The following is an 18,589-nucleotide window of genomic DNA, read 5'->3' on the forward strand; positions in this document are numbered from 1 at the left end:
TGAAGACCAAAAGAAGGTGATGGTTTCGGCCCAGATCCAAAGCTCAAAACTGCTGTAATGTAATGTAAGCCAACCTGCAGTTTTATGAGAATTCCTGTTAAGCTTTTGGGCGTTTGGACTGTATGCTGTCAACTTTCATTTTCAAAGAATACATTTTTTTATGATGGCGTTTCCCACATATACTTCCTATTGTCAGCAACATGTACCCGGAGTTATTTATAAACTGCTGTCAAACGCTGAAAACATTTCTGCCTCACAACACACTGAACTTGATTCTTCCCCCACTGCCCACCCCGCCACTGCTGACGGAGAAGCAGATGATCTCAAAGCTTTAAGAGGTCCTCGTGGGTCTGTGTGGCAGGAGAGAGCTGGTGGGGAGAAAGGAGGGATCAGAGACAGAGAAATAGAAATGGTTCCTGATCAAATGGCTTTGCACGGGAGTCATTCCACCCATGTGACACCTCAGTGCAAGCCTGTGAGAGGACCAGCAGCGTGCCCCACCACCGGGCTGGTCCCTGGGATAGAGAGATGGTGCCTGCGGACTGACAGCAGGAGTTTGTCCTCTTCTTCAAAATGCGCCAGAGACTTCCGTGCCAGTGACTGCACGCTTGGGCCACCGAGGGGGGCAAGTGAATCTACGTGTGCGCCTCCAGGTGAGAAGCATAGAAAAAAGCCTTCCTCTCCCACGTATCTTGAAGATCTGGGTTCCTGCTCTGATTTTCCTAACAACTAGCTGTGTGGCCCAGGGCAAAATCACAACGTCTATGAGTTCCAGTTACGTTTTGTGAATAAAGAAGAGATCTGAGTAAATAATCCCCCAGCCCTAACATTCCCTGGACCCATAATCTATCGGTGTATCTGTAGCCTCCACAGAAGGGAAAGTCTGGTGCAGCGGTTCTTCTAAAGCTCCTACTGTCTAGTCGTGTCTATAATCGGGCCAAGTACTGTAGTTTGTGGGATCAACACGAGGCACAAAATAACTGTGTGTCATCAGAAGCCAAGAGTTTGGAAAAGACATTTCCCCTAACTAAATTAAACATCACTGCTCAAAAATAATAAGATGCTATAGAAAGAAAGTATCAACACCACCACAAATCAACATCTGAGGAATAGCTCTAGAAAACATCTGGAAAATCGCAGTAAGTTAACAAACCACCAGATAGAACGTTTGATTTCCCAGTCACTGATGTTACTAGCTGCAAAAGCAGTTAAAAGGTCTTGTGAGGAATAAGATCTTGGCACTGGATGAACAGCAAGAACCCCAGCTGTGTGCACTTGCTGTGTAACAAGTGCCAATGCACATACTGTAACGCACACGGTCTGCAGAGGGCGGAAGGCAAACCACACGACGGGATGGGAAGTCCTGCGTGGGGCCGAGTGATCAGGCTACTGGGACTACAGAACAGGCAAATGCCTCTTTTTACTACAGCAGCCACTTCCAGGGCAACTTCCTTGTGAAATGATGTTTTTCGCTATATATTCGTTCATTTGCTTTTACTAGAAATTTATAGCATGGCCTGGAAAGAACTTCTATTTCCAAGCAAGAGTCCCTCTAAACCATAACAGATGTTGGAAACACTCTGAGGCTGGCTGAAAAAGAACAGGAGGAGGGGATATCAGCAAGGACTATATCAACAATAGACGGAAAAGGACAGGACCCATAGGTGAGAGGCCAGGAAGAGAGACCAGCTGATAGCACCTAAAGCAAGATGTGAATCCTTCAAACTCCTCGCCTCAAATGGACATCCATCCTGCGATGGAGATTTTGAAAGAGACTAAAGTAAAACTGCAAGACAAAGGATAAAGCAGGGAGTGTTCAGACGTCAGGACAATAGAACTGTTTGCAATGATACTTAGGCCTTCATTGAAATCATCAGTTCTTTGGAATTTACAAGTTGAAATCTGATCAACATAGCTATCATTCATTCAATAATTAATTGTTAAGCTCCTTCTATGTATCAGGAAACCTTCTAGGTGCAGGGAGGGTTGGGGGAATAACAGTCAACAAAACAGACATGGTCTTGTATGGAGGACACGTTATTCTGGCAGCTCACGAATGAATGAGGGATCACCACTTACAATAAGCATTATGAAAACAAAAAAAGATATGTAGAAAAGGGGTCTCTTCCCTTTATTTATACACTAGAAAAGATAGATAATCAAATAACCACAAAAGTAAATATAAGATTACAACTGTTATGAGTGCTACCAAAGAGAGGTAGATGGTTCTATGAAAGATTCGAACTTGTCAGAGATAAGAGACGGCTTCCTTGAGGAAGGGATATTTGAGCTTTAATCTGAAGGATGAGTGGAGTTTAATTCAGGTGAAGGAGGGGCTGGGACAGAGGTGGGGAGGAGATCTCGAGGAAAAGGCCCAAAGAAGTGGAGGGAGCAAAGAGCTGCAAGGCCAGAGTTGAGGATTGGAGAGCACTCCTACGGAGCAGGCTGCCAACTGAACCTGGAAAAAATTGTGAGAGGAAAATTTGCAGGAGTCTATAGGTCATATTAAAGAGTTTTGTGTTTATTCTCAAAGCATTAAAGGGTTTTTTTAATTGGGGACAACATGGTCAGATGTGGTATTGAGAAGTCCACTCTAGCTGCAGCGTGCAGAACAGATTGCAGGAACAAGAACAAGAAGGGATGTGGATAGACTAGTCAGTGGATTATTTCAGTGGTCCGGGTGATGGAAGCCGGCAGCCTGCACTAGGGTGTGGTGATGGTGGAGGAGATGGCGTTTCAGGGGACTCAAAGCCAGGACACGGTTAGCATGTGAGGTCTCTGAGTGGGCGGGGGAGGTGCTAACAGTTCTAAGAGGTCACACTTGTCATTTGGACAAGAATTTGCTTGAATGCAGAATGCAGGAAGAGGGCAATGTTGTTCTAGGAAACACAGACGACCCAGCAACCCTGCCTTGTCCTTTCCTGTTCACCTAACTTCCAGGTAGTAGCCAACCACTAACACCAAAGATGATGACATGGAAGGAGAAGGAAATCTAGGGGAACGCACAATGCCTTTCCTTCTGGTCCTTCCATATCCGCCAGTCAGCTGGAGTATCGTAGAGGCTGTTGGTAGGATGTGCATGTAGACATAAGTGAAAAAAGAGTTGAGTTAGTTTTGTGCAACACTTTCCGCTCTTCTTTTGAGAACAAAATGCATGTGCACTTATGAGCTGAGAAGTATGAACTGTGTACTTCTTAGGTGGACTTCTCTGTGATTCCACAAGTTGAATGCTCTTACATTTGCATTTAAACCAGCGTTGTACAATATGGAGATAAATGGTAAAATTCAAGTTGATAATAAAAATTTTTAACTTTTCTTTATTAGAACAACATTAAATAAAAAATAAAACACACTATGACAAGTTGAGAGAGACCATGGAAGAAAAGGAACAACATTTTTTAGTACTTTGTATGGCACTTTTTCCCTACTCTTTTGAACAAGGCATCCTGCATTTTCCTTTTGCAGTGGGTGTGGCAAGCCCTGCATTATACATGCCTTTCTAGCTTGTAATTGGCTATTTACTTTCTTAATTCTTACTAGATTGCTCCACTGCTGAACAAATGGTAGGCATGAAGAAAACATCAAATAAAACAAATGTGGAGCTAGGTCAGAAGAGACTATGTAACAGGATTGTTGCAATGGAAGGAGAGGGACTCTTGCAATAGAGAGGATGCTCTGACCGTGCGATCTGCAAGTGTCTCGATGGTCTTTATCTGAAGGGGAGATTTGGGCACAGTTATGTGCGCCTGCGAGGACAGACCACCTGAGGACACAGAGAAAGACGCCATCTGCAAGCCGAGGACAGAAGCCTCAGAAGACGCCGAACCTGCCAACATCTTGATCTGGACTTCCAGTCTCCAGAACTGTGAGAAAATAAATTTCTGTTGTTTAAGCCAGCTAGACTTTGGAATTTTGTTAAGGCAGCTCTAGCAAACTGATACAATCTTCTTATTTTTGAGATACTTTATAGATCTCTTTAGGAGTCCCTTGTCAGATACATGTATTGCAAATACTTTCTACTTTTTTTTTTTTTAAAGATTTTATTTTTTTCCTTTTTCTCCCCAAAGCCCCCTGGTACATAGTTGTGTATTCTTCGTTGTGGGTCCTTCTAGTTGTGGCATGTGGGACGCTGCCTCAGCGTGGTTTGATGAGCAGTGCCATGTCTGCGCCCAGGATTCGAACCAACGAAACACTGGGCCGCCTGCAGCGGAGCGCGCAAACTTAACCACTCGACCACGGGGCCAGCCCCAAATACTTTCTACTTTTTCATTTTCCTGATGGTGTCTTTCAAAGAACAGAAATTTTTAATTTTCATGAAGTCAAATTATTTAATTCTTTTATGTTCTGGTTTGTGCTTTTTGCAGAATCATTCCCAACTCCTTCCTGTGCCTCATTATATCAGCCAGGGTCCAATTAGGAGATGAAAACCACACCAGTTATTGAAACAGGAAAGTTTAATATGAAGAATTGTTAAGTAGTGACATGCAGTGAACTACTGAAAGAGATAGAAGAGGATTCTAAGGGGTACAGAAATAGCAACAGCAGATGGCAGCTACCACCTCTAAAGTCAACGGAGAATGAACAAGGAAGGAAATTTCAAAATTTAGAGAACCTACTCCACCAGACCTCCAAGGAGAGGTGTGGCTGCCACTGGAAACTGCAGCCTGCTGGTGGCAATGGAACATGAGGACATGAGCCACAGCAGCCCCACCACAAGGTGACAGAGAAACCTGATGGAGGGCACAGACCTCAGCTGGTCAACAGGACTCACTGACCCCAGCTGGGGTCTCAAGATATGCACTTGTTACTTAAAACACCCCAGTGAAGCTGGGTACCTGAGGGTTACTGTAAATATCCAATAAGATTACCTTTCAACTTTGTTATGAAAAAAAGTTAATCATGTCAATTTGCTATTTTCTTGTTTAACCTGAGGGGTGACACAAGGGTCACAAGGATATATGAACTTGCTTTACAGTATAAAAAGAATGCCTTCAAGGATCACCAGATAACCAGCCCCCAGCTGCCATTCACACCCAGAAGTCAGATTGCTCACAGGCTTGCCTGGAGTGAGAGAAATAAGGATTTCCCCCTTTGTTTCTCTGAAACTCCTCCTTCCAAGCCGCTGAGCTCTATAAAACCCCTGCTTTTTCTCTGTAAAGGGGGATTTGAGAGAACCTACCCTGCTGCCTTCTCCTTTTGGCCAATTGAAGAAACCTTTCTCCATCTCCAAGCACGTGTCCATCGCACACGAACCTGAGATTAAGAGGGTCAGGATCACTAGCAAGGGAGTGAGAGAAGAGAAGGGAAGGGACCTGAGGACCAAGAAGACTGAAAAGGAGCCAGATACTAAGAGGAAAAACAAAGTGGGGAGCACCAGAATCTGAGCGTCAATGTCCAGTGCTGCAGGGACAACCATTTCCTCCAGGAGACTTTTCCTTCTAGCCCATCCTCCTCTAATCCTATGTGAGCTTCATACCTCTCAGGATCAGTCTAGATATCTCCTCTTCTGGATGCTTCTCAAACCCCCTGCCTCCCCACACAGAGTTAGGAGCTCCTCCTCTGGCTGCCAAATACATATGTACTCACCCTTTTGACCAAATTCAAGCTCCTGAAACTAAGAGATTATGTTTTTTCTGCACTGTATCTCCAGATCATGACACACTTCTCAGCATGTTGTTATCATTTCACCATTTGATAAATAAAGTTCTTCTAAAAATCTGAATAAATCACTCTTTTCTCTGTCCCAAACCTCTTTACTTATACTTCTGCCATGGAATTTTTCACCTATTATTATTTTGTATGTTGTTTCCTCTCCCAAAGAAGCTATTAGCTCCTCCTAACCTTTGCATTCCTATGATTGACAAGCACTGAGCATTGCACAGAGTAAGCATTTTCTGGATATTTGCTGTATTAAATGATACCAAACTCATAAAAGTTGATTAATATGTAGTAAAACTGAGTTTGTGATTGGCTTATGAACTGGTTCTGAAGACACTTCCTTCTATAACTTTATCAGGAGGCATGTAAGAACCTTGGGGTATCCGTTTAAAGTCAGCCGGCTAGAAGAAACAAATTAGCTTAAAGAGGAAGGGCGGTAATTTCTCACAGTAGGGACTAGGACGGCCATTGAAACTCTGGAATGGGCTGGAATCAGGCCCTTCATCCCCAGCAGGAGTTCCAGTGCCTCCTCTCCGCTTCAGTCCTCCGGATCCTTCATTCACTCCTTCACCCTTTCCTCCTTCCTTTTCTTCCCTGACAACAATGACGGAACTACAAGGCAGAGGAGGGAAATGCTGCTGACAAGCATTCCCTGAGGGTGAAGATGGCCTCCTCCACTCAAGAGGGAGTCCAAACTCACATGGGATTATTTTGTTCCGTCTCAAATTAAGAGTGAAGGGGCTTTGATTTACCCAGTTTGTGTCAAGTGCCTGCTCCTGGTCCAATCAACTGTAGGGTGGTGCGGCAAAAGCGTGGCTGTTATCCCTGCAATCATGGGGATGGATGAGTAGGGGGTAGAGCTAGGAAAGAAATTGAAGAACTAGACAGAAGGAACCCGTCAGGGTTTAAAAGGAGGAAACCATATGTGTAGGGGGCGATCCTGTGCAACTGTAGGGCTGGTCCTAAATTTAATCATGAGCAATCCAGTGTAGGTGGGGTAGGGTCAGCTTTGACGTGACTTGGTGGACCTGAAGGGCCTAGAACTAATCCCTGGTCACATCAGATATGACCACTTATGGAGCGGAGGGTCTTCGACAGCTCCCGCCTTGCTCTGCACTGGGTCACTGATTGGTGACGACTAGTCAGCAGGTGAAGGCACTGGGGCTGGGGACCAACGAGGCTTACGATTTCTAGTTTTGTGTACTAGCAGCATATCATTACCCAAACTGACCGCTTTGAGAGGCAGCATTTATTTATGTAGCTAAATAGGTTCTGGTAAGTATGAAAAAAATTAATTTCATTATATTTTATTACATCTCATACTACTTATCATATATATGTCATAAGAGAGGATGGCATTGAGCAAGCTGCGTATTTAATGTCTCCTTTGTTTTACTAATGGAAAAAGGACAAAGGAAATTAACCAAAAAATAACCAACAAACACTAAATTTTATAATCTACTCTGCCACTTACTGTCAACTGTTAACTACTTCCTAGAATCGTACGGTCTTTTAAAATTTTCACTCATAACTCATTGACCAGAAAGGGTCCCATGGCCAACCTGACCACCGAGAGCAATCGAACCACGTGCTGGATGCAGAAAGCTGGGCCTACTCGGTGACCAGCACTACCGACAGCATTTCCTCTGCCACACACATTCCCCAACTGCATCTCCACCCTGACACCTTAAGAATGTGCTGTCCCTATAAGGATTATCTGCACTTTAAAATTAAAAGAAATAGGACAATCTTATCAGAAGGCAGTAGATCTTTATTGTTAACATTTTAGGTGAAGGAGGAGTGGGGTTGCAGAAATGGAAATGGATGTAGATACAGAACTTCCTGTCCCTTCAAACGAGATCTCTGGATAAACATCTTTATTGAAGTTGGCCCGTGGTGCTAGAGTTGTTTATGCAGTTATATACTATGGAGTGTGGAGTTGAAGGATTCTAGCAGAATTAGTTAAAGAATATTTTAATTACTTTGGTTCTCAATCATCCTAGTTTGTAATCCAACACCTAAAAATTATTCCTCTTTCTAATTACCAAGAAATAAGCCATTTTTTATCCATTTAGTTTCTATCTTCCCATGCATTCCTTTCAGATCAATTGCATGAATAAGAAACTCTTCTCACGAATCATTTCTCTCCACACGCAGTAGTCTTCTCAAGTCAGAGCACATCTACATATCGTCCACCAGATGGCGATGGAAGCCCACTGACAGTTTATACCACAAAGAAGAAAACCAGTCAAGATATGGGGTGAGTGGAGGGCTTTCTAATCTGTTTTTAAACACAATTGTTAAATGGAAAGGGCTGTTGCACTTTAGAGACTCAGATATTGGACTTTCTTAAAAGCCCAACTGAAAAAAAAACTTTTAGAAAGATATCTTAATGACAAAGTGTTTTTAGTAATCTACCTAGATTATATTTTCTGGTGATTTTTGTGTGTGTGTGAGGAAGATTCGCCCTAAGATACCATCTGTGCCAGTCTTCCCCCACTTTGTATGAGGGTTCCTGAGACAGCATGGCTTAACAAGTGGCGTAATTCTACGCCCAGGATCTGAACCACGAACCAGGGCCGCCAAAGTGGAGCGGGCCAAACTTAATCACTAGGCCATGAGGCCAGCCCCTCTGGTGATTTTTTTAATGAAACAAAATGGTACTGAACACCATTGCTTGGGTAAAGTTTGCTAAGATATCTTTTTTTTTAAGTTGTGAATAATTTGCTCATTGAAGCTTCTTGCCGGGGTTGGGGGGTGGGATAGAAGTGGCATTCCTCAATATGCTTGAAATCTTAGACTTTTTCTTACCCAGCTAAGGCATACAAGGGGAAACCCTCTTAATGGACATCACCAGCTGCTGGAGACTGATCAGCCCCCTTTGCACCTGGATCCTGGAGTTTTCCAGCCAACCCTCCCTTCCTCTTCTATGACTTTTCCCATTTCTCATCCCACTCACTGAAATATCTGGATAATTGGGATCTTGGGGGAGTTTCATAATCACTTCAAGTTTCAGATTTCTCATCCGTAGAATTATTTTTTTAGAAGTCTACTATTTTGTGGAAATAATGTATTAATGTACCTGAAACAATGCCTGGCAAAAAAATAGGTGCTCAAAAAATGGCAACAATTATTATTTTTACCTGCAACTTTTACCTTACTTTGAATGTGAACATGTGACTTATTAATTATAGTGATTTGTATATTGTTCTTATCATTTGTGCTTCATGATCCTGCAACAAAATTATGACTATGCCTGGGGGCTGGCCCCGTGGCCAAGTGGTTAAGTTTGTGTGCTCCACTTCGGCGGCCAGGATTTCCCTGGTTTGGATCCTGGGTGCCAACCAAGCACTGCCCATCAGGCCACGTTGAGGCAGCATCCCACATAGCAGAGCCAGAGGCACTCACAACTAGAGCATACAGCTATGTAGCACAGGGCTTTCGGGAGAAGAAGAAGAAAACAACAACAACAACTAAAGATTGGCAACAAATGTTAGCTCAGGTGCCAATCTTTAAAAAAAAATTATGACTATGCCTATTGCTTATATACATGCAGATTTAACTATCAACATTTTTATATTTTGTGTCTACAAAGAACTCATGTATTTGCAGCCATCACAATATTTTGTTGCTTTAGCCTGACTGGCTGATTACAACAATATAAACACACACACACACACACACACACACACACACACACAGAAGAAATGTTACCTAAGCCCAGAGTGTCCCAAAGCACATTTTCCAAACTTTAGTTGAGGAGGAAAACTAACAGACACTAGGGCCACTCACTTTCCTACCCTTAGTAATGGAGAAAGTACATAGCTGATATGAGCTGGTTTCAGCCTTATAACTTAGAGATCCATTGCAGTTCCATGGAAAACAAAGTAAGAACTCTGTCTTGGAAAGTAAACAGGAAACCCCCACATCACTCATATATCACAAATCTCCTAGATCTGGGAAATAAGAACAGAGAGGCTGAGGTGCCGCCCCATGGCCTAGTGGTTAAGTTTGCGTGCTCCACTCCAGCGGCCCAGGTTTTCACTGGTTAGGATCCTGGGCATGGACACGGCAGTGCTCATCAGTCCATGTTGAGGCGGTGTCCCACAAAGCACAACCAGAGGCACTCACAACTAGAATATACCACCATGTACCAGAGGACTTTGCGGAGAAGAAGAAGAAAAACAACCACAGCAACAACCACAAAAAAGATTGGCAACAGACGTTAGTGCAGGTGCCAATCTTTTTTAAAAAAAAAAAAAGAACAGAGAGGCTGAGAGAGTTGCCTTTTGGGTTAAGTTTATGCAATCTACAACTGGGAACCATGTGATCCAGTGTCAGTGAGGACTCTCATTCAAAGATAATGAGACTAATTTTGATAAATAATAAAGACCTTTATTATGTTTCCTTAAAGATGTAATATCAAGGTCTTTCACAGAAAAAAGTAGACAGTCAAGCTTCCTGCAATACCGCTGCACACCTCCCCTCTCTCCAGTTCCCTGCTCGTGACAGCTCCCTCTCGTCCTTCCCTTCCCATCCCCCGTCCCGCCGCGATATTCTCTCCATTTTGCTTCCACTTCGTTCACTTTTTCTTCCCACCTGGTGTAAAAGTGAGAAGGCATCAACTCTTGTGTCCCTGCATGCCAGCCACACTTAGAGGACAGCCAGAGGCCTCCCAGTCCTTCTCTTCTTGGTAAGAAGATGTGGCATCATCTAGAATGTATATTTCTCTCTTCATGAAGGTTTTTCTCATAGAGAATTGCTGGGGAATGACATTCCCCACTTTGTTATATTTAAAAGGAGAGGGGCCAGCCCGGTGGCGCAGCGGTTAAGTTCTCACATTCCACTTCGACGGCCCGGGATTCACAGGTTCAGATCCCGGGTGCGGACATGGCACTACTTGGCATGCCATTCTGTGGTAGGCGTCCCACATGTAAAGTAGAGGAAGATGGGCATGGATGTTAGCTCAGGGCCAGTCTTCCTCAGCAAAAAGAGGAGGATTGGCAGCAGTTAGCTCAGGGCTAATCTTCCTCAAAATAAATAAATAAATAGATAGATAAATAAACAAATAAATAGATAAATAAAAGGAGAAAAGCTCACAGGAGAAGTTCCTGTCTGAAATGGCGCTCTTCCACACCAAGTCCCCTGTGGCTAAGCCCTGGAATGTTAGTACATTTGCTGGAGTGTGACAAGGACTTACATAGCAACTTTGTGCAGGAATCTACTTGATTTCTACTTTCATTGGTGAAGAAGAAAGCTGTTATAAGAGAAAATCTTTTGAAAGAGATTGTGAACCAAGAAAATAAAGAAAATCTCCTTCAGTGCTTGAAAGGAAGGACCCCACAGGAAGGACAGTGCGTTCGCTTTCGAGGGCTGCCATAACGAAATGCCACAGACTTGGGGGCTTGCACGATAGAAATGTGTTTCTCACAGATCTGGAGGCTGGAAGCGCAAGGCCGAGGCTTCCCAGGTTTGGTTTCTCCTGAGGCCTCTCTCCTCAGCTTGCAGATGGCTGCCTTCTCGCTGTATCCTCACACGGTCTTTCCTCTGTGCATGTGTCTGTGTCCTAATCACCTCTTATAAGGATGCCAGCCATAGGATGAGGGCCCAAACATGTGGCCTCCTTCTGTCTTAATTACCTCTTTAAAGGTCCTATCTTCCAATACAGTCACGTTCTGAGTTATTAGGGGTTAGGACTTCCACAGAAGAATTATTAAGGGACACAATTCAGCCCATAACAGAGATTTAAATTTTATTGGAATTATAGTTGGATATGCCTCTAAAGACTTTAAGGGTATTAATAAAAGTTTTTGTGATTATTGAAAATATCAAACTAAATGAAATCCAAATGACAAACAGAATGGCCGGTTATGGAATCTGGAATTGGGAGAGAATATAGAGCATGTGAACTTGAACTTCCCGCCCAACGTGGGGACACCTTTTCCAGGACCCCAGCATCCTGTGCTTGAATGTATCTCAGGTTCAAAAGTCAACTCATTTGTCCTTGCTCTGACATCCGAAGCCACAGAGTTACCACGCTTCAGAAGAAAGCTTTCAAATATTTTAGGAAGCTTATCATTTTCCCATGGTCTTATCTTCTCTAGTCCAAACGCCCCAAATTCCTGGACATTTTTTATACGGCAAGCTTTTTAAACATCTTGCCATCACAGTGGATTAAAGACTGTCTCCTCTCTAACTGAATGAGTATGTTCAACAACATTTTTTTAATCTGGCATTTTTTCAAGAGAGAATTGTGTTTCACACAATTGATTTTTTTTCATGTAATTGACGTTTATCCGTTCAACCAGTATTTAAAAAAGAAATTAACTAAATCCTCTGTAATACAGAAACATTCCTTCTTATGATATTCTAACTTACATAGTTTCACAAAGAAAAGTAAATCTACCTTCTGGAGTAACAGTATGTCAACTTCGCCTGCTCCCAGCAGATGGCAGTGAACATCCTGCACAGTAAGTTCGTCAAGGGCAGTGCTCCCAGCCTCTCCGTGTCACAGCACAGCTAGAAAATAGAGTATTTTTGTGGGGTAAATAAGCAAAGGTGTTGTAGCCAAAGGAGACTAGCCTGGGGATCCCCAGAAGGCCCCTCAGCTGTCCCAGCATCTGAGGAGGATTGACACTGTGGCGCATCTTCTAATGTTCTGCCGCCCACAGTGTGCGCTGGTACGTTGGTTGGGAAGTTCTGATCTGGGTCATCTTCTTATTAATTTGAAACCTATAATGAGTATATTTTTAAAATGTATTTTATAAATATTAATACCAAAATTTATGTCAACGAAATAGCAGAGAGAATTTTGAAGGTATTTTGAATAAAATGAATTTGAAGAAGATAATAAAAACAGAGATTTAAAAATGAAAACTCAAGGCCCACCCCGTGGCCAAGTGATTAAGTGTGCATGCACACTCTGCTTGGTGGCCCAGGGTTTTGTCGGTTTGGATCTTGAGCGCGGACCTAGTACTGCTCATCAAGCCACGCTGAGGTGGTGTGCCCCATAGCAGAACCAAAAGGACCTACAGCTAGAATATACAACTATGTACTGGGGGCTTTGGGGAGAAGAAGGAAACAAAAGAAGACTGGCAACAGATGCTAGCTCAGGGCCAATGTTTAAAAAGAAAAAAAGAAAAAGAAAAACTAAAGATGAAAACTCATAATTAAATATAAAGTACAATAGGACAAACCATTTGAAAGTAGGAAGAATTCTGAAGGGGAGATAGTGAATCACGCCATTGCAAAAACGCTATTTGCTATGGACTGGATTGTGTCCCCTAAATTCCTATGAAGCCCTAAGCCCCCATATGACTGTACTGGAGACAGGGCCTTTGAGGGGGCCACGGAGGTTACATGAGGTCGGCAGTGTGCAGCCCTGATCTGACAGAACTGGCGCCCTTGTAAGAAGAGACACCAGGGAGCTCTCTCCCTGCTGTGCAAGGACACAGTGAGGAGGCGGCAGTCTGCAATCAGGAAGAGAGCCTCACCAGAACCGGCCCCTGCTGGCACCTGATCCTAGACCTCCAGCCTCCAGAGCTGTGAGGAAATAAATGTCTGTCGTTTAAGCCGCCAGTCTACAGTATTTTGTTATGGCGGCCTGAGCTAATACACCATTTTCTACAAACAATAATCAGCAAGAGAAAAAGTAATTGACAAAACGGAAACTGTTGAAGCTGTGGCAAGATGATCTGTGTCGACATCATGCACCCATTAACCCATTGGGAGACAGTTCAGTATCTTGAAGGCCTAAGAAAGTGCTGCTGCTATAGAAAGCCAGGGAAATGCCAGGCACACTTTAATCTGCACCACATCAACACACGTGGTAGCAGGTGGGAATACACTGCAGCTGTTAAGAGGTTCCCTTAGGATCATCAAGGAGGGGCATTCCTTGATGCCCTCAATGGACTTTCAAATGTAAATGAAAAGACGCCCTTTGGAACCTGCTACTCAAAGTGCTGTTCATGGACCAGCAGCATCAGCATCACCTGGGAGCTTGTTAGAAAGGCAGAATCTCGGGCCTTCCCAAACCTACCACATCAGAATCTGCCTTTTAACAAGATCTTCAAATGCACATTAAGGTTTGAGAGGCACCACTTTACACCTTATACCAGTAAAAAAGAGCAGCGTAAGCCTGATTCTAAAGCTTTAAAGAACTGGCTCACATTTCTGTTTGGTAGAAATGCATGTGTGGCCTAGGAGGGTAAACACCCCTACTTACTCTGGACTTGTGAATATTGAGACTTATGGAGCTTTGGGAACCTAACCTGTTCATATGTAGAAGAGTTTTTAAGGTTCTTGAAGTGGGTTGTATATTCCCTCTGTCTTCTGAAACAGAGTGTAGAGCATAATTTAGTTTTTCTTGGTAATTGGTGGCCAAAGCTGTGAATATCTGCATAAATATAGAGATGCCCTAAAGAGCTTTCAGGTTACATAGTAGGCACTCAGGAAATCCCCTTCAGAATACCTGGCTAGAAATTCTCAGATGGAAGACTTGTGGGCTGTGTTTATCGTATTCCCAGAGGAATGTATAGGGTTGTTTGATTTAACTAATTGCCTCAGACTGCTGAGCATTTTCATTTCTCCCATTTTTCCGATTTTGTCTTTCCTGTACTTATTCAGCCAGCTAACAGTGATTGCTGCTCTCAAGGTGCCGGTATGAACAGCATTTCCTTCCTAACCTGCTGTGGGCTGGGTAAGCGGATAACCATAGGAATTACAGGATATCTAAAATAATAGCCAGATATTCTAAGTGAGAACTCAACAGAATTTCCTGTAAGTACATGCTCTTTTGTGGACAGGCTAACTATATAGTAATTATCTGCCTAATAATTCCATCCCTTTTTTCTCTTTTAGGATCTTATTTGTGTCTTAGACAGTTGAGAATAAAATGATAGTTAAATGACACTGATGTAACTGATCAAATGATACAATGTCAGTGAAATTATTTCTTCCTATCACAATATGAGTGGTGGAAATCAACTTAGAATGCTGTGAGGAAAAGAAGAAACAAAGATTCAGAAGGAATGTAAGAAAAAATAATACAGAAAGTTTGTAGGAAAAAAAAATCAAGAAATTGAAACATAAGTGAGTAGGAATATATGTAAAAGATCCTGCATAGGATCTTTGGGGACAGATTACATCCTATTAATCTTTGTATGCCTAACACCTAGCCTACTAAAAATGCTATAAATGTGTGAATACATTAGATAAAGGAGGAGAAAGAAGAAAATTGCATCTTCTTATTGGGAGGGGGATACCTAAAAGGGGACGTCACTAAAAGAGAAAACGTGTGTTCTACGAAGGCCAAATACGATTTTAAAACTAGAGAATAAAAAGACGGGCTGAGGAAGATGGGAAGCCAGGCAGCAACAGAGAAAAACTGGACTATCGCCTTTTGAGAGAGAGATAGGTGTTCAGTTGTGCAAGGCTCCCACAACTTCTGTTAGAGAGAATATGAGTTGTTAAGTTGGGGGTGACAAACTACGGCGCATGTGTCAGAACTTGACTCTCAGCAAAAATTTACCTCCTGCACCTGTGGCAGGGCTTAATTTCAGCTAAAGACTCTTTCCCACTGAACACAGACTTGGCCTCAGCATTTGCCTCAACCCTGCCGAGCAAATAACCAGAATTGACACTGCCACATTTGGCATTCCTGGCACTGTAATTAAATATCTACAATCTATCATTTTCACGATTGGCAAAGGATGGGAGAGACGTCCTGAAGAAAAGGACAGTCATCTCCCAACGTACAAAGAATAAACCAATTCAGCTTAACTTTGTTATTCAAAACAGTGGTTCTCAGATTTTCCTGTGTGTCAGAATAACCAGAGAGCTAGCTGTTGGGTCCCATCTCCAGCATTCAGTAGGTCTAGGGTGGGACCTGAGAATTTGCATTTCAAACACTTTGAGATCCACCATTCTAAAGAATACAGGAACAAAGTCTAAATATGTAAAACTAAAAATCCTTTGACACGCAAAACAGTATGTCATAATTAGCATAGCTTTATGAAGAAAAATGTAAATTAACCAAGTATAGTTTATACTGAATAGAGAAAAGATTTTGGAGCTAAATAGACCCTGATTTGATCTCTGGTTCTGCTATTTACAGGCTCATGAGTTTTACTAAGATTACTTGAACTCTATAAGCCTTAGTTTCCTCTGATAAAATAGGGATAAGAAAAATATCCCATAGAATTATTGTGAGGACTAACTGGAAAAAATATATCTAAAGGGACTAACACAGAGCCTGGTACATGGTAAGTATTCATCAATCCTTCATCCTTTTCCTACTTTTCTTCACTGACAGCAGTCATGGAACTTAAAGCAATAGAGTGAAGTAACATTTTCATAAAGGTTGTAGGATGTCATGCAAAAAATTCTTATAAACCTGCTAGAAAATACTATGGTGAATTAGCGGACAAGTGGAAGCAGCTTAGGTGATAAAGATTGTGGGGGAGATCTGTTAAAACACAGAGTCCCAGTCCTCCCCTTTAGGAGGCTCCCCGAATGAGACAGGCTCACCTTCATTCCATATACCTCTGATTAAAATAGGCACCTTACACCCAGAGGTGTCAACTCAAATAACCAAGAACCATTTTATAGATGAGAGATAAGGTGAGCTTTACCTGAGCCACGCTGAGGACCATAATCCAGGAAGGCAGTCTCCACAAAGGAAGAAAGTGTTCAAGAGAAGCTTGGTTTTCAGTACAGTTTTACACCTTTTTAGAACAAACAACATACCTCGAACACACCCAGGATACACGTGCAGCAAAGTTTCAAAGAAGTATTCAGTTGCAAATTAGTGGTTCATGACCCTGATGTCAGGAAAGGGAACCTATCTTTAGGAGTACTGATGCTCATTACTGATACTGGTGATGTAGGAGGGGAAGTATGCACTCTTATCTTCAAAGAGTGTGTTCTTTTGAGATAATGTTTAGTGCATCCTTTAATGGTTAAAGGAGATGTACAATGTATGTTCCATAGGCCATAAATCAGGCTTCTTTAGGTCAAGCCAAATGAATGAATTTTTTTTTTTTAAAGATTTTATTTTTTTCCTTTTTCTCCCCAAAGCCCCCCGGTACATAGTTGTATATTCTTCGTTGTGGGTCCTTCTAGTTGTGGCATGTGGGACGCTGCCTCAGCGTGGTTTGATGAGTGGTTCCATGTCCGCGCCCAGGATTCGAACTGACGAAACACTGGGCCGCCTGCAGCGGAGTGCGCGAACTTAACCAATCGGCCACGGGGCCAGCCCCCCCCGCCCCCAAATGAATGAATTTTAAACCAGAGTAGCTACCCTATATACCTCAAAATGTGAAAATTTCTTTTCAGAGGATACCTTTTAGGGACAGAAAGCCAACTGCCTGGTTTTTCCCTTTCCTTCATAATGGCGGCCCTGAATCCAGAGCCTTTTTCTGAGCCATTTTTCAAAGGACTCCCGGGAGTTGTTGGCAGCTGTAACTGTGTGATCTCCTTGAGGAAGCAGAGTATGAGCTTTTGGTCACGTGGGGCTTAGGCTTCCGTGAAGAAGTTGGAAACGTTGTGGAAAAGGGCTTGCCCCTTTTGTGTATATGAAATATGTTGGAAATCTTAAAAGTCAAAAGTACAAATCCAACTACTATTTGTAAAATACTATTTGTAGTTCATTTGGGGCAGGAAAGCACCCAGTGAGGCTGGTACCCGAGGGTTACTGTAAATATTCAATAATATATATAATTACCCTTCAACCATGTTCCCAACACAGACAGATGAAAAGAAATTAATCTTGTTAATTTGCTGTTTTCTTGTTTAACCTTCAGGGTGACTCAAGGGTCACAAGGATTTATGGGCTTGTTTTCCAGAAGAAACAGAACACCTTCAAGGAAGTTACGATCGCCAGATAACCAGCCTCTAGACGCCACTGATCCCAGAAGTCAGATTGCCCAAGAGCTTGTCTGGAGTGAAAGAAACACAGATTTCCCCTTTGTTTCTGCGAAACTCCTCCTTCCAAGCCCCCTAGTGCTATAAAACCCCCTGCTTTCTTCTCTTGTTTTGGCGGATTTGAGAGAACCTATCCACCCTCTTTCTCATTTTGGCCAGTTCCAATAAACCGTTCTCCACCTCCAAGCACGTCTCAGGGTTTGGCTTATCGCGCATGGGCACATGCCTTTGTGAGTAAGACGTTCAGGATCACAAGTATCATTAATTCACCACAACAACTAAAGGGAAGTGTTGCATTATTCCCAGGACCACAGCACACTTTATGCTTTGCATAATCACTCAGTAAATTAGACATCGCTCCAGAAATACCCTGTTAGAGCCCATTCTGAACTCCACGTTCTTGAGCAGTTGCACTGCTAACACAGAATGACTGGCATCCTCAGGACTCCAAGAAGACTTGGGTAACCGGTCCAGGGTTTGCTTGCCAGTTAGCAGGCCGGGACAGGCCAGCGAGCCAAAGATTTCACCAACGCGGAGAAAGCAAGCGAGTTCTTGCTCTGGATGCTACAGCTCCTGCTCTGAACACCAAGAGGACGAGCCAACCATGGGCAAAAAGCACGAGGAAGACGCGGCTCATCTTCCAGGCCTCCTTACTCCATCTTCCCCCTCCCCCAGCCCCGATGCGGTCGGTGGGACAGCTTGCGCAGAACGCAGTTCTCACTGAGATGGTGTTGATCATAGAGGAACGTTTCCTCTTCCTTTGCCCAGGATTATAATTTCCTACCGACAGGGAGCTTGAAAGCCCTATTTCCTTTGGAATTAATATTAAGGGGGGGGGGAAAAAAATAAGAAAACAAAGCCAAGCGCAGAGGTCCTCCGGAGGAAGGGGGCGGGGGCGGACGGCCTGGCGTCGCCGTGGGCTCCGGATGTCCCCTCCCGGCCCCGCGGGGCCCAGGCCCTGGCCGCCGGCGTCCAGCCTCGCCCGGGTGCGGCCCCCTCCGGCTGCGGC

The sequence above is a fragment of the Equus quagga genome, chromosome 3, assembly GCF_021613505.1.
Source record: "Equus quagga isolate Etosha38 chromosome 3, UCLA_HA_Equagga_1.0, whole genome shotgun sequence".
NCBI lineage: Eukaryota > Metazoa > Chordata > Mammalia > Perissodactyla > Equidae > Equus > Equus quagga.